The sequence below is a fragment of the Bombyx mandarina genome, chromosome 01 (assembly GCF_030267445.1).
Source record: "Bombyx mandarina strain Sakado chromosome 01, ASM3026744v2".
Lineage (NCBI taxonomy): Eukaryota > Metazoa > Arthropoda > Insecta > Lepidoptera > Bombycidae > Bombyx > Bombyx mandarina.
In genome coordinates, this window is record NC_143208.1 from 3,025,054 (window position 1) to 3,039,365 (window position 14,312).

The window sequence follows — 14,312 nt, forward strand, 5'->3', positions numbered from 1 at the left end:
TTACTAGGTTTGTAAAATACAGCCCACTGAATTTCTCGCTGGATCTTCCCAGTAGGTCGCGTATCCGATCCGGTGGTAGGTTCTGCGAAGCCACTGCTCTTGCTATGGTTAGTGTTAGCAACGTCGTCAAGTTTCAGCCCCCTGAGCTCACCTACTTGTTAGGGTTACGCTGATATAGCCTCTCGGGGCTATCAGCTGAGGAAGGAAAAAAGAGTAGGAAAACTAGTGAGGTATTTTTAAGAAAATCAAAATAATTTGTCTCATTTCGCACCTACACGCTGAAGGGTGTGTCTGAAAATTTCTTGTTCTTTCAGCAGTCCCGATCGATACAAGACCGGGCATGCGCAGATCCATCTATCATAACTACGGCCACATTTTAAAAAAGAGATAAGACTAAATATACCAAGAAACGAATGATGACCTGGCAATTAAATTTGAATAGAACTCACGTGTAACATACAACTTTTTTATTTTATTTTTTTATTGTATGGGTGGACGAACTCACAGCCCACCTGGTGTTAAGTGGTTACCGGAGCCCATAGACATCTACAACGTAAATGCCCATGTTGAGACATGAGTTCTAAGGTGTCTCAGTATAGTTACAACGGCTGCCCCACCCTTCAAACCGAAACGCATTACTGCTTCACGGCAGAAACAGGCGGGGCGGTGGTACCTGCGCGTGCGGACAAGTCAAAATTTCAAGTGATTTAGCCTTAAGTTGCCAATAAACCAGTTGTTTTGTCATGATAATTTTGACCAAATTTTTTTAAGACAAAATTATACTGTAACAGGTCATCGGATTGTTCGTAGACATGGTGGATAACTAATTTCACCATATCTTATGCCATTATCACATATCATATGCCATGCCATATTGCTGAAACAAAGAGTTACGGAGACATTCTAAAGACAAAACGTTTCGAAACAGATCGATCTGGCTCTAAGCATTGCGCAGTTATAAGCGCACATTGATTAACATGGGTTGACAGCTAGTAATTGTCTGCAGCCTTCAATAACTATGGACCACATTATTTATCCCTATTTAAACAACTAATATTGAAGAACAATGATTTACCTTTCTATAACGGCTTGATGAAATTTCACTTCTCTTCTGAGACACTAAAAATTGATAAATATATAACTGTCAGAGCAACTTTACGGTCTGAAACCCAGACGCACAGTGTAGGGAGTGGCTCTGAATTCGCCCGCTACCCTTTCCGCAGTGAGATCAATAAGTACGGCGACGCGCATGCGCCGAGATATAATCCTGCAATTTGTCCTGCAGTCCTTCAATAGTTTCGCAAACGATGTTGGAAAGAAAGAAGAAACTGTTTCAAATTTAAAAACAAAAATACAATGGTTTTAGTTACCGCCTTCATCAGGAGTAGCTCTACGTAGAATCCTAGCACAGACAAAGCTAGCACTACTGGACCACTGCGCACATGGGCGTCGGTCTATTGCGCAGTGTGCTTAGTGCGAGTTTTTTCACGTTCTCGATAGCGTAAAAGTTAACTAAAATTTGTATGCAGTTGGAACAAATCAAATCAAATAAAAAAAAATTTATTCAACATAAATGAAAGTACATACTTGTTGAACGTCAAAAGAACTACCGCCAATTCACAAGAACTAGCCTCCGTCCTGAGAAGAATTGGCAAGAAACTCAGCGGGCATGTCTTTTTTTTTACATATGAAATTATTATTTATTTATTTTTTAATATTAGATTTTTTTTAAAATATGAATTTTTTACAATGAGTATTATAACGTAACAATTACTACAATATTGAAATGCCTGGAGCGAGCAACTCATTCCCACTTTGTGCAATCTTCTAGATAATCATTTACTTTATAGTAAGCTTTATTGCACAGATGTTCTTTAATAGTTTTCTTAAACCTATGTATATGTAGGTTCTGAACATCTTGTGGGATTTTGTTGTACAGGCGCACAGACAAACATCCGAATGAATTTCGTATCTTATGTAACCTACTCATCGGCACAACAAGCTTGTGTTTGTTCCTAGTATTTCTATTATGTATATCCGACTGTTTAGGAAACTCCTCAATATGTTTACGAACAAACATACAACAGCGCCCCTAGCCGCAAACTTTCCAACTCCATACAAATTTCATTTAACTTCTACGCTATCGAGAACGTTAAAAAACTCGCACTAAACATACAGAAAGGTATAAAACCGCCATTTTGTGGTAAATAATTTTTTTTACTTAATCTAATCGATTGATTTCAATATGATCGTCCGACAAAGAAAGACAAATTTTTCCGTCTAAATGGCATTAAAACGTTAGAAGAAATGACCAGATTGTCTCCTAGCCATAGTTACTAAAATAATTGATACCGTATTATACTCGTATCTCACCTTTTTTGAGCCTGCTGCGAACTCCAAGAATCGAGAAAAGTTGCTGTGGGTTTCACATCGAAAGAAAAATGAACTTATGAATTATATAGATCGTTGTATAATACGATTCCTAAGGGATTCCTGACAACATGAATCCTGATAATTTGCCCGATATTCTATTTAATTGTTTTTATATATATATATATATATATATATATATTTTTTTTTTGACAGAACTCATGAAGAGGCATAGGGGGGAAAGTGAAGCGTTTAGTGCGGAGCACATCTCTCCCATCACCCTCCCCCTCGGGACGCCGGACCGGCGGTCGTCGGCGCCACGACCACCAGCCCTCTCGGTCGGCAGGCTATCCGAAGCCCGCCTACATGGCGCCGGTTAGAGTGAGCTATCCTACGACCCGAAACACTTAGAGGGCCAGGGCTTGGGCGAGATCCGCCTCCCTGGCCCTCGCTCGACGGCGGCGGGATTGTGCGTCTCTCACGCGCCCCACCGCCTCCTTCTGCGAGATGGTGCACTCGCAGAAGTCGAGCATCGCCTTCCACGACTCGTCGTCGCCGAGCATCGATGCCACGACACTCGGCAACGACAAGTCGTTTCCTGTTTTTGCGACGAGGACACGGCGCCACCCCTCCCATGCGGGGCAGGCAACGAGCGTGTGCTCCGCCGTGTCCAAGTCGCAACCACAATGGTGGCACTCTGCCGTCGGCTCGGCTCCGATCCGGGCAGGAACTCACCGAAGCAACCATGCCCAGTGAGCACCTGCGTGAGCCGGAAAGTGAGGCGTCCTCTGTCACGATTCACCCAATCCACAAGGACCGGGCGAATCGCCTCGACGGTCCTACGACCTGCCGAAGGATCAGCCAGCCGTCTGGACCATGACTCCAGCAAGGTCACAGCTCACCTGGTGTTAAGTGGTTACTGGAGCCCATAGACATCTATAACGTAAATGCGCCACCCACCTTGAGATATAAGTTCTAAGGTCTCAAGTATAGTTACAACGGCTGCCCCACCCTTCAAACCGAAACGCATTACTGCTTCACGGCAGAAATAGGCAGGGCGGTGGTACCTACCCGTGCGGACTCACAAGAGGTGATTATTAATTTTAGTATATTATTAGTATATTTTTATTATATTATAATGTTAGTAATTACGCAAATTATAATTTTGCGGATTTGATTTTTATTACAAGACGTTATTCCTTCACCGTGGAAGTCAATCGTGAACATAATATATGTTGAGTACGTATTTCATTAGTAAAATTGATACCCGTCTGGGATTCGAACACCGGTCTTATCCTTTAGGCCACGACGACTTGTACGAACTGTAGGGTGTGGTTCTATTATTGGCGTACCCCAGTCAATTTGGCAAGGAACCTGCGTAAAGAGGTCAAGACATTCTTTTGTACTAAAACTATGGCTTTTATTTTTTATTACAATGATGACTACGACGAACAAAAAATCATAATACGTAATACCAGAAGAATATACTAGTACAAATATTTATTTATTAGCTGAAACAAACAGACAGACAGACAGACAGACAAAAATTGTAAAAAATGTTATTTTGGTGTATGTACCGTATATACCTATCTATACTAATATTATAAAGAGGAAAGATTTGTTTGTTTGTTTGTTTCGAATAGGCTCCGAAACTACTGGACCGATTTGAAAAATTCTTTTTCCATTAGAAGCCGACATTGTCCCTGATGAACATAGGCTACTTTTTTTTTTTTTTTTTTGGTTTCATGTGTGTTTTAATGTTTCCGAAGCGAAGCGAGGGCGGGTCGCTATATATTCATATGCATGTAGTAAAAAGAGGCTATTTCAATATTACAAACAGACACTCCAATTTTATTTATATGTATAGATTTATTTAGAAGAGAGCCATTTAGATTATCGACAATCCCATTCTCACAGATTGTTTGTTAACTCTGGGTCTACGAAAGGACTTTGTTCTCTCTATTTTGTGTATGTGTTTTTCTGCTGTTTGTTGTCTCAATGCTCTTAGGAATTGTTTCAATCTCCTTCTTCTGTTGCTCCTTTTTTTGTACAACTTTTTACAACTATTTTAATTTTATTCTTTCAACATTTTAAAGTTTGAAAAAATCACTTAGCCGACTGGCAGACCAGAGTCCATTGTTGAATATTTCCTTGTATTCTATTAGCATACCGGAGGACAATTACCTGACATTTGTATTGAAAACAACCCATGCGCGTTTCAAACATGCCTCACTATTCATTAAACACCATTAACCACCAATTACCAATGCTTAGTATTTTAATACGAAGAGTAAGTAGCAAGCTTGATAGAAAATAGGATTAAATTTCATAGACAATTATTAGTATTGAGGTTACAATTTTTGTAATAATAAAATAGCGCTCGATATTTGGTTAACTTTTAATTTCCTTTTAGGAATTTCAAGGTACTTAAATCGAAAATAAAATACGGGTCCTTTTAATTTTTTCAAGATTATTCAGTTACGAAGCCTTACTTATTCTGTTGGGTCCACTACTTTTGAATTGGTCAGTCCAGCGCTCACGGAGTTGTCGTCTGGTTCTTTTTCTTGTCGGTGCAAATCCTGTCTTTTTTATATATTTTGTTTGTAGAGGCTAGGATGCAGGTTTGCTACTAGAGGCTGATGTTGAATTGCGAAAAGGCGCAAGGTGCCGTAAAGGACGTTGATGACGCGCTGGTGGCTTAATGCGAAGACAGTTTGAGCATGTAGATTTGTTCGGCAGATCGATAGTTAAAATTTTCTAAGCCTGCCTATGTATATATGCAAGATTATCTTGCATTGTCTTTAAAGCGCTTAAATTTTTTTAGTGAAGGCAGCGATTCTGACTTCTGCGCACTTCTATCAATGTGATGTCTTCGTCGACCAATAAGTACACTGTCGGACATTAGCAATTATATGACAGTTATATGGCAAGTTCAACCCCATTTTAAACTAACAAAACCTATGAATGTTTATCACTATGAATGTTTGGAAGAAAAGAAAAAAAGGTGTCCACTGATTTATCCGTATTTGCATCTTCTGTGTAAATGAGTAAAAAACCCTATGGCTCTTTGAAAAGATATGCCCCTAGAGCATTTTTTAATCATTCGACTGTTGTACATTTCTAGTGTCTTCACATATTTTCTTATCTAACTCATCGCGATGTCGAAGATCATCATCACAGCTCTAAGCACATCATCGGTGGACACTCTCTTCTTGATTTATCAATTACGACACAACAATATCTACTTTTACTTTAAGCTTATGAGTGATATAAGTGTATTGTACATCGGCCCAATTAGCAAACTCTAAAGTTGAACTCTAGCACTAATTCAAACTTGGGCCAGGCAGATGGTTACTGAAGACTGAAGAGACTGTATCTGCTAACAAATCTAAGTTGCGACGATCAATATCCCTAAGAAGGCTTCAGGCATGCGCAAACAAACGAAAGTAGGACCGCCATTTTGTCGTATGACTATCGAAGCAAGCTTCAAGTTGAATATGATTCATATAATAAATAAAATGAAACTAAACTGTATTGATGTACCTATTTCAAATTTTGCAAAATTTCTAGAACCAAATATACACAAAAACTAATCAAAAACTGATTGTGTCCTAATGAAATCTCACCTTATTGTTTCTAGTCGCAGTGACGGAACAATATAATAAAGACAGTTACCTTAAATGGTAAAACGTTTGACTGAACTTGAAAACGACTTTACTCTTCGAAAGCTGTCCCTAGACTCGGGTAGGTTCCGTCGGCGCTGGTCGATACGGAGACGATCATGCGCAATGAGTTAAGGAGTGGCACGCCATGGCTACCAATCTCCTGCATGAAAACGGACATATCGCCCGTCATTCGTATAGATCGCCGATAGTGGAAATAGTATTTGAGACAGAATAGATAGTGAAGTTGACATTCTATAATACAAGAATATACCTACTAAATACATGTTCCATTTTGGGATTTAAAAAAAAACAGTAATTTCTGTACCCATTCAAGTAGGAGGTGAAGTCAGTAAGTAATCAAGCAAAATTAATCAGAACCAACTAAATAGTCCTATTTGAGAATCAAATCGGAATACTTCTAGATGTTTCCGGAACTAAATCAATACTGAACGGTGCAACTTGTGCGCATTTTTGTTATTGCCTTCCATTTCAGTGGTCCTACGCATGCGTAAAGAGGAATGAAGCTATTTTTGTCACGCGGATTTATCGACTGTTTTAGTGTAATATTAATAATTAAGACAATATTAAATAAAATACTCATGTGACTTGATTTGTAACCCTTCTATAAGTATCACAATTGAGAACTTCTAGATATTTCGAGAACTTCACGAAGAGTTTTCATTTTTATTTAAATAAGTGACAAGAATAGCTGAAACAACATTACTTGAATATAACAAAAATGAAAAACATTCTTCAAGAACCGAAGAGTTAAAACCGAGAGTGAAAGGCATCAAACTCTTTGTATACATAGCTTTGACGCTAGTTGGTGCGCCAATGAAGTTTGCCATTTTCAACTGCTATTGATAAACAGCCATTTATAATTTTACAACATGATCATTTGTTGTTCTATAGCTGACTTGTTGTTGCTTGACATTCTATTAACATTTCTTCTTTTCTTCTTTTCGATATGACATGACATTTTTAGACATTTTTATTAATATTTCAACAAATAGTAGTTTTTTTTTTTATTATTATTATTATTATTGTATTCCATTTTCAAGCCGATGAATTGCCAATGCTATGTACGCCATTGTTGTCACATGCATCAGGCCATAAATTAAATAGTTTAAATTTATTTTCAATGTTAGATGTTTGTGATGTGGCAGTACTTATTTAAATAAATAAATTAAAAAAAACATGGAAATTAGCTTGCATTGTCTTTGCATGAATCAAATACTTGATAGAATACGAACAAATTAATGCTAATGCAAAAGCTTACCATCTCTTTCTCTTCAAGGTTAACTAATAACATAATTCAAATCACTAAACAGGGCATTCAGATAATTGAACGTAGAATGAGTGACTCCAAATACTCGCTGATGCGATGTGGAGCATGCGCATGGCTGCGCTGAGGGATTTTCTTTTTTCTTGTGTTATTGGTAACTACAACGAGACTTGGAGTCAAAGCCGTACCCCGAATATGTAAATAGATATATTGACGGCTAGATCAGCGCGACGAATAATTATAAAACGTAGCTTCGTTGCTCCAAAGGTTGTAGTTTTAGATACCACGCATCCTCTGCAGGCGCCCAATACAGCTTCGTACTTGCGCAAACAAAACCGAAAATTTAGGAAAATTGGCCACTGTCCAATCCACGGAATAGATAAATAAGGTGTCCAATCCTATGAAAATAAAACTGTGAAAGCTAAATTTCCAATTAAAAAAATCGTTACGTGCAGCTGATTTTTTTTTTATTGCTTAGATGGGTGGACGAGCTCACAGCCCACCTGGTGTTAATGGTGGAACCCATAGACATCTATAACGTAAATGCACCACCCACCTTGAGATATAAGTTCTAAGGTCTCAACTATAGTTACAACGGCTGCCCCACCCTTCAAACTGAAACGCATTACTGCTTCACGGCAGAAATAGGCATTGTGGTGGTACCCACCCGCGCGGACTCACAAGAGGTCCTAATACCAGTAAAATAATACACTTACTATGAATATAAGCACGAGTGCATGAGACTTACTGAAGACAAAGCACTTTCTGGCACTTTTTGTGATGGAACGATAGCTCGGCCAAGGCGGGTGGACGAATTCAACGGCTCAACCAGAAACAAAGCATAAGGTGTGGCACTAAGTTCTGCGCAGTCGTACCGGCGCTGATCATGCGCAAACCGGAATTGCAAATAATAAGATTCATATTTATGTGGTATGTATGTATAATAACGATTTTTTTTAAATGTAGATACAGTACACGAACGCGGACCAGGAAAAATACTTAAATGGAACATATTCAATCTTTGAAAATTCTCCCAAGAAAGAAAATAATACCAAACTCGGCAAAAGGTCGTTATTTCTGTATAAAATATCTTTAGTACACCAATGTTTTAGCTGTTGCACTATACCTATAGAGAAACAGAGGGAAGATATATTCGACTATCATCATTCTATCAGATTATTGTGGAATAGATTAGTTTTTTTGTGTTTTGCAAGGCACATCTATCCCAATCGATCACTATTCGATATCACAGATAAAGTTGATTTTTTTAAATACCAAAATGCAAATCATAGAAGCGGAAACAGATTATGTAAAAGAAACATAAAAATCTTTCCCTATGGCACGCTGCTATGGATATATAAATGTAGATATAACCCAACGAGGCATTAAGCATTAATTCGTAAAACTCGTGCTAAATCCCTGTCCAGCATGATAAGAGCACATGTCGTTGCAACTACATGTAATTTGAGATAAGGATCAGAAGAAGAAGCAATGAGACGTAATGTTGACAATATTTCACCATAAAAGAACTGTTTCAGAAACAGAGGCAGTTTCTTTACATCTCCCACGATCCTTCTACTCTGATGTGACTGCCGGGAAACTGCCCATGGAATATACAATGTAAATTGAGACGGTATTCGAAGTTTTGATTGTATTGCAAAATAGCTGTGAGATCCATTATGTTGGTATTAAAAATTAATAATAATAGATAAGCTTACTTCCTTATTTCATAGTTATAGAATTTAAATCGCAATTTGATGACGTTTTTATTAAACGATTTTTATTAAACGTAATAACGTTTTCAAACAAAACGATGACTTGATATCAATTTAAATAATTATGTAATGGTTATCTTTGTTAAAATGATTTATCCTTGGTGTATGCAATAAAGTAAATAATCATCACTAAGTTTTGTTTTATTTATTTGCTTGTTGTCAACATTGTAATTACACTGTAATCTCTACATGTTTCAGGATTAAAAATGTGTATGACTTGTCTACTCCTGTTCCGATGCCAATCAATCAATACGTCTACGCTTGCGCAATTTAGTGCCTTCACGGATACATCTCTAGAAATATAATTATTCCGCGCGTGTGTTTGTAACTGAAATCCTCTTAAACTGTTAACCGTAATTCTATTTTTTGTTTGTTTAATTGAGTCCCTGTTTTATTTTTAAATAGAATAAGACTGAGTAGGTGGCGCTAGGATCAGATTCTAGGTATTTTTTCCTTTAGGCAGAGTAACGTCTGCCTATAACATAAAACGAGATAGAACAGCATCTTAATAAGTTCGAAGATGGATAAATAATCTTCTAGTAAAATTTACATATGTGAAAGAAGTGATCATCTTATATATCACACTTTGGGTGTGAGGCATACTGCGCACTTCGGACAAAGCGGGCTGGACCATACGCTAACCGAAGCAGCCGCCATTTTGTTGTACGATTGAGTACCATTAACTATTTATTTATTATATAAAATGTGTACCTAATGATGTTTAAAAAATTGGCATATTCTAACTACAATAGTCTGGCCATAAATACTGTTACATAAAAACTATTCTTTTTTTGAACTTTTTAATTATTTTGAATTTAGACACGTATATTATTTTAAAAACGTCCTTCGACTTTGCGCTATTTCACATATTTTTTCGTGTTCATTATCAAATTACAATATGGAATGGGGTGTTAAAGAAAATAGGATTGCAGTGATCGCCTTGCACAAAGTGGGTATGGAGCCGTCGGTCAAATTCCAGACACTTCAAAAACTTGGTATGAGCCGTATGTTCGCATATCGTACTATCAACAGATACAACAACACTTCGTCTGTCGAAGACCAAAAAAGATCGGGGCGGCCGCGTGCTGTTAGAAGTACAAAGACTGTTAATGCTGTTAAAGCCAGAATTCGTCGAAATCCCATTAGGAAGCAAAAAATATTATCGAACAAAATGAAGATTGAGAAAAAAATATTCACGATTGAAAAATGAATGATGAGTACAATAAGCAAAATGATAAAGTGTACGCTCGCAGTTCTAAAGAAGCTGCTCAAGTGGTCGGATAGGTACAACGTGGTCATCATCCTACGTCAGTGATGGTTGGGTGGGGCGTGTCTTATCAAGGAGTCACAAACCTACATTTTTGTGAAAAAGCAGTGGAAACCTCAGCTAAATTGTATCAAGATACAGTCTTGGATAATGTTGTGAAAACTCTCAACAATACACTTATTAAAAATATACCGTTATATATGGTATTTCCAGCAGGACTCTGCACCTGGTCACAAGGCATGAACTCCCCAAGCCTGGCTTGAAACCAACGTTCTGGACTTTATAAGAGCTAAAGACTGGCCCTCGTTTAGCCCAGACCTGAACCCTTTAGAATTCAAATTATGGTCAATTTTAGAGGACATGGCCAGCTCTAAGCGACACCGCGACATTCAGTCTCTTAAAAAAGCTGTAGAGCAAGCAGTAGCGAAATTTCTTTTGGAAACTGTGCGTAAATCCATTGATTCGTGGCTCAACAGATGAAAGGCCTGTACAAAAACCAAAGGTGCCCATTTGTAATATATATTTTTTTGCTGAGCCCATTTTTTTTGCTGAGGCTAATAAATATGTAGGTGTAAATTTTTATAATATTCATTACTTCATTAAAAAAATTCATTTTCGTTTGTAACAGAACTTATGGCTGGACTAGGTATATATATACATATTTAGTATTTTCTAATGTTAAACTCTTAGGGAATCGTTTATGTGGGGCCTTTATTAAATAGAAATAATAAGTCTTTATTAGTAATAGATCCTCTTTTATTGATGCTATAAGCAAAACACGAGGCAAGCTTCCCTAGCGTCTTCATTTTATATGATTCGCATCAATACCGTATTTCATATATAAAAATGCCTTAATCAATCATCATATTTGCTGATTTTGTAATTTCCAGTAACCTGTAATTTTACTATAGGAATGCCTGTAAACACCATATAGGAATACCGATCGTATATACTTATTATATTATAATATTTAGGAAAGACAATAGAAACATCTGTAAAATCGAATAAAATTTGTACCGGAACCACTTCACATTTTAAAAAATAAATATAGAAAAATAAATTTCCGTTAATGGTGGTTCTTATGACCCAAGTCATAAGTTAGCAGAGGCACCAGAATTAGGAATTTCCTCACCACGACAGGCATCAAGAATGACATCTTAATGACCCTTAAGTCTTATTTTAAAAACTCCCATTAGGGAATAGCGATGGAACACCCATGTAATTTACAAAGCCGGTTGCAGTCATTTCCCACCTTCCACGGATGTCAGCACGGGATTATAAGCATCAAGTAGAGGGGTCCATTGTGAATACGCATTTTGTTCTTACCTTTAAAGAGCTATTTCAGGGATGGTCGCTCATCCCTAAGCCATGGATAGCGAATTTGCGAATTTCCTATTTAAAATTCATAAATAGGACGATTGTAAATGATATAAAATACGTCGGGCTATAGTTTAACCAGCCACTAAAATTCAAAATCATGGTTATGAAACTAAAAAATAAATAAAAGTAATCGTAGTCGCCTTTTAATGATGACGTCCACAAAAGTGAAAAAAAATTTAGGAGTAGGTACTAAATAAAACACTCATGTATCACTTTTTATTTAAGACTTATTTACTAACATACTTACACATAATGAAATATACCTAATTGGTTATTGTTACAAATATTATTAAAAAAACACGTATAGTTTCTTCTGAAGTATTGTTCCATAGGCGTACTGATGACGCCGCCGATTATCGCCAAGTTGGCTAATATTGGCCCATCACCGGGCAAATAGTTCTTGTTACGTAAGCTGTTTCAACATTTCCAACTATACGCCGACTATGTTTTTGTACTATCACGTAATGTAATGTTGCTGTAATATCTATCGAATACTATCTAAAAACATTGGATATTTTTGATAAGTAGGTGTGCCAAATACAATATTATGTTATAAAAGTTCAGCTTCGACGAATGATAAAATTGCAAAAAAAGAGAAAAATCAATTTGATAACTAAATACAACCATTTCGATTTCAAAGACATCCAATGTATTTGAGAATTGAACTTAATCTTGGCATATCATCCATACAATTTGTAATGATTCCTGTAGGCTTTGAACTTTTCTGTCTATAGTTGGTTTTACCCAATAAGCCATGGTTACTTTCAATAAATGCATAATAGATTCAAGTCTCCGCCATTAAATAAGATGATAGATCGTTGTTACCGTTAAAGAAAAATGACAGAGCCTTCGAACGACAAAATGGCAGCCACGCATGCGCCTAAGCGACGTAGCAACTCTTTGTTAGTATGCCAAGATGGCTGACACAGCAGCACCATTAAAGATTTTTTAGAGTATCAATATAATGCTTAAATGGTGATATTAAAATTGCGACGATGGCTGTAGGTATATTAAATCGCCATGTACAATGGCATTTTTGTGAGCGGTCCCTTTATTCATATTTGGTGTACATTCTCTTCATTTAAATATGCCAATATAGTTGCGTAGTATGATTTAGTAAGAAATAAGATGCGCGCATCGTTTCATCGATTCTATTTAAACGATGTCTGAGTTTGAGTACTCGTCACATGCGCGCGTTTCACGTAATCAAATTCAAAATGGCTGCTGCAACTTACATCGTACCACAAGATGGCTGCCATGAATTTTTCATTCGATAAAATGGCTGCCACGTATTATTCACTTGACAAAATGGCTACTGGTTCAAAATGGTCGACAAAATACTTTTTTATTATGAAAACTGAACTTGAATGATTTTTCGCTACCCATATTTGTTTTTCTTGCTAATATTATTATTATTTCGGTTTCACAGAATCACCATTTTAGTTTACTTAGATGATTTTTCTTCTGGTGTTCTGGTGCTCTTTGTGATCTTATCGTGTCGGTCAAAGTTAAATCAATATCTTCAGCGATTACTTACTTTTGAAGAATACAGTAAAATCCACCTATTCCGAGTAGGTACATCAGAAAAAGTGCTTAAAGGTAGCATCATTGGTTTTGATCACTCAATAATATATACAGCAACACTCTACTGTTATTTAACATTTACAGGATTCTTTAACATTGTTTTCGGAAAACTGTCTTTGTTTTTAATTAATAGACATGACGCTACCTTTAGATGCAACATACTAAGGATTACTAAGTACTTACGTGCCGAAAGCTGGCCGGTGGTGCTTATTGCTCCCGGTCGCAACTTGCTAGATGAAATGCCACTAAAGCTGCCGGTAGTGATGTTGAAGACCTGCGCAAATTGATAAATGAGATGCATATTAAGACGGAACAACCTAAATAAAAATCAATAATAATAATAATAATAAAGCAGCAATGGATTTTTTTCGCATCTGCGTCACTCAGAATTTCAGGTTCAAATTCGAATCGCGCAGACTTCTCGCATGGCTCACAATAGATAGCTAAATAAAATAAAATTACAAAAGCAAATAATCAACAACAAAATATTTATTAGGAGATAAATTGAATTCTCACCTTAGACTCTCTGGTTGTGATGCTGTTAACTTAAATTCTTTGAAGAAAATATATGAAAAAAGGATAAACAAAAAGAAATGAAAAATAAAAGATAAGAAACTCGACGTGCGTTCTGGACTACATGGTGGATGCGAATGGGTCGTTCGGAAGCCCGCCCGCGCCCTAGCCGGTAGGTAATTGTTTAATATGCGATCAATACTCTCGGGCATGTGCAGAATCTGGACCATACAGAAGATGCGTCTGTCTGGAAGCCTATGGAGATTTCTAGAATAATATTTAATTAAACGTCTTGCAAAAGCTAGGTTAAACATCCAAATTTTCGATAAACAACATGTGAACAGTGCAATATTTATTATTTATAAATAAGAATTTTACACTACATACTCCCTCCTGTTTTTAAATCATTTTTAAAACATTTAAATTACGGACTTCATTTGAAATTCCCGCTTTTTTGGAAGCCTCTGATACGC

At 36.9% G+C, this 14,312-nt stretch overlaps 1 protein-coding gene across 4 annotated transcripts in view; it reads right to left on the reverse strand.

Annotated features, from left to right (window-relative positions):
• Sdhaf3 (Succinate dehydrogenase assembly factor 3) overlaps positions 1-14,000 on the reverse strand; it is a 52,576-nt gene extending 38,576 nt beyond the window's left edge. Inside the window, exons 1-2 of one of the 4 annotated variants that reach the window (XM_089727498.1) lie at positions 13,843-14,000; positions 13,510-13,600 (exon numbers count right to left, since the gene is read on the reverse strand). The gene's annotated coding sequence lies outside the window, so the exon portion shown is untranslated. Of the gene's footprint in view, positions 1-1,075; positions 1,376-5,996; positions 6,119-13,509; positions 13,601-13,842 lie in introns of those variants that run through there. The other 3 variants (XM_089727497.1, XM_089727509.1, XM_089727503.1) reach the window with 3 other exon arrangements.
• Positions 14,001-14,312: the final 312 nt, after the last annotated feature.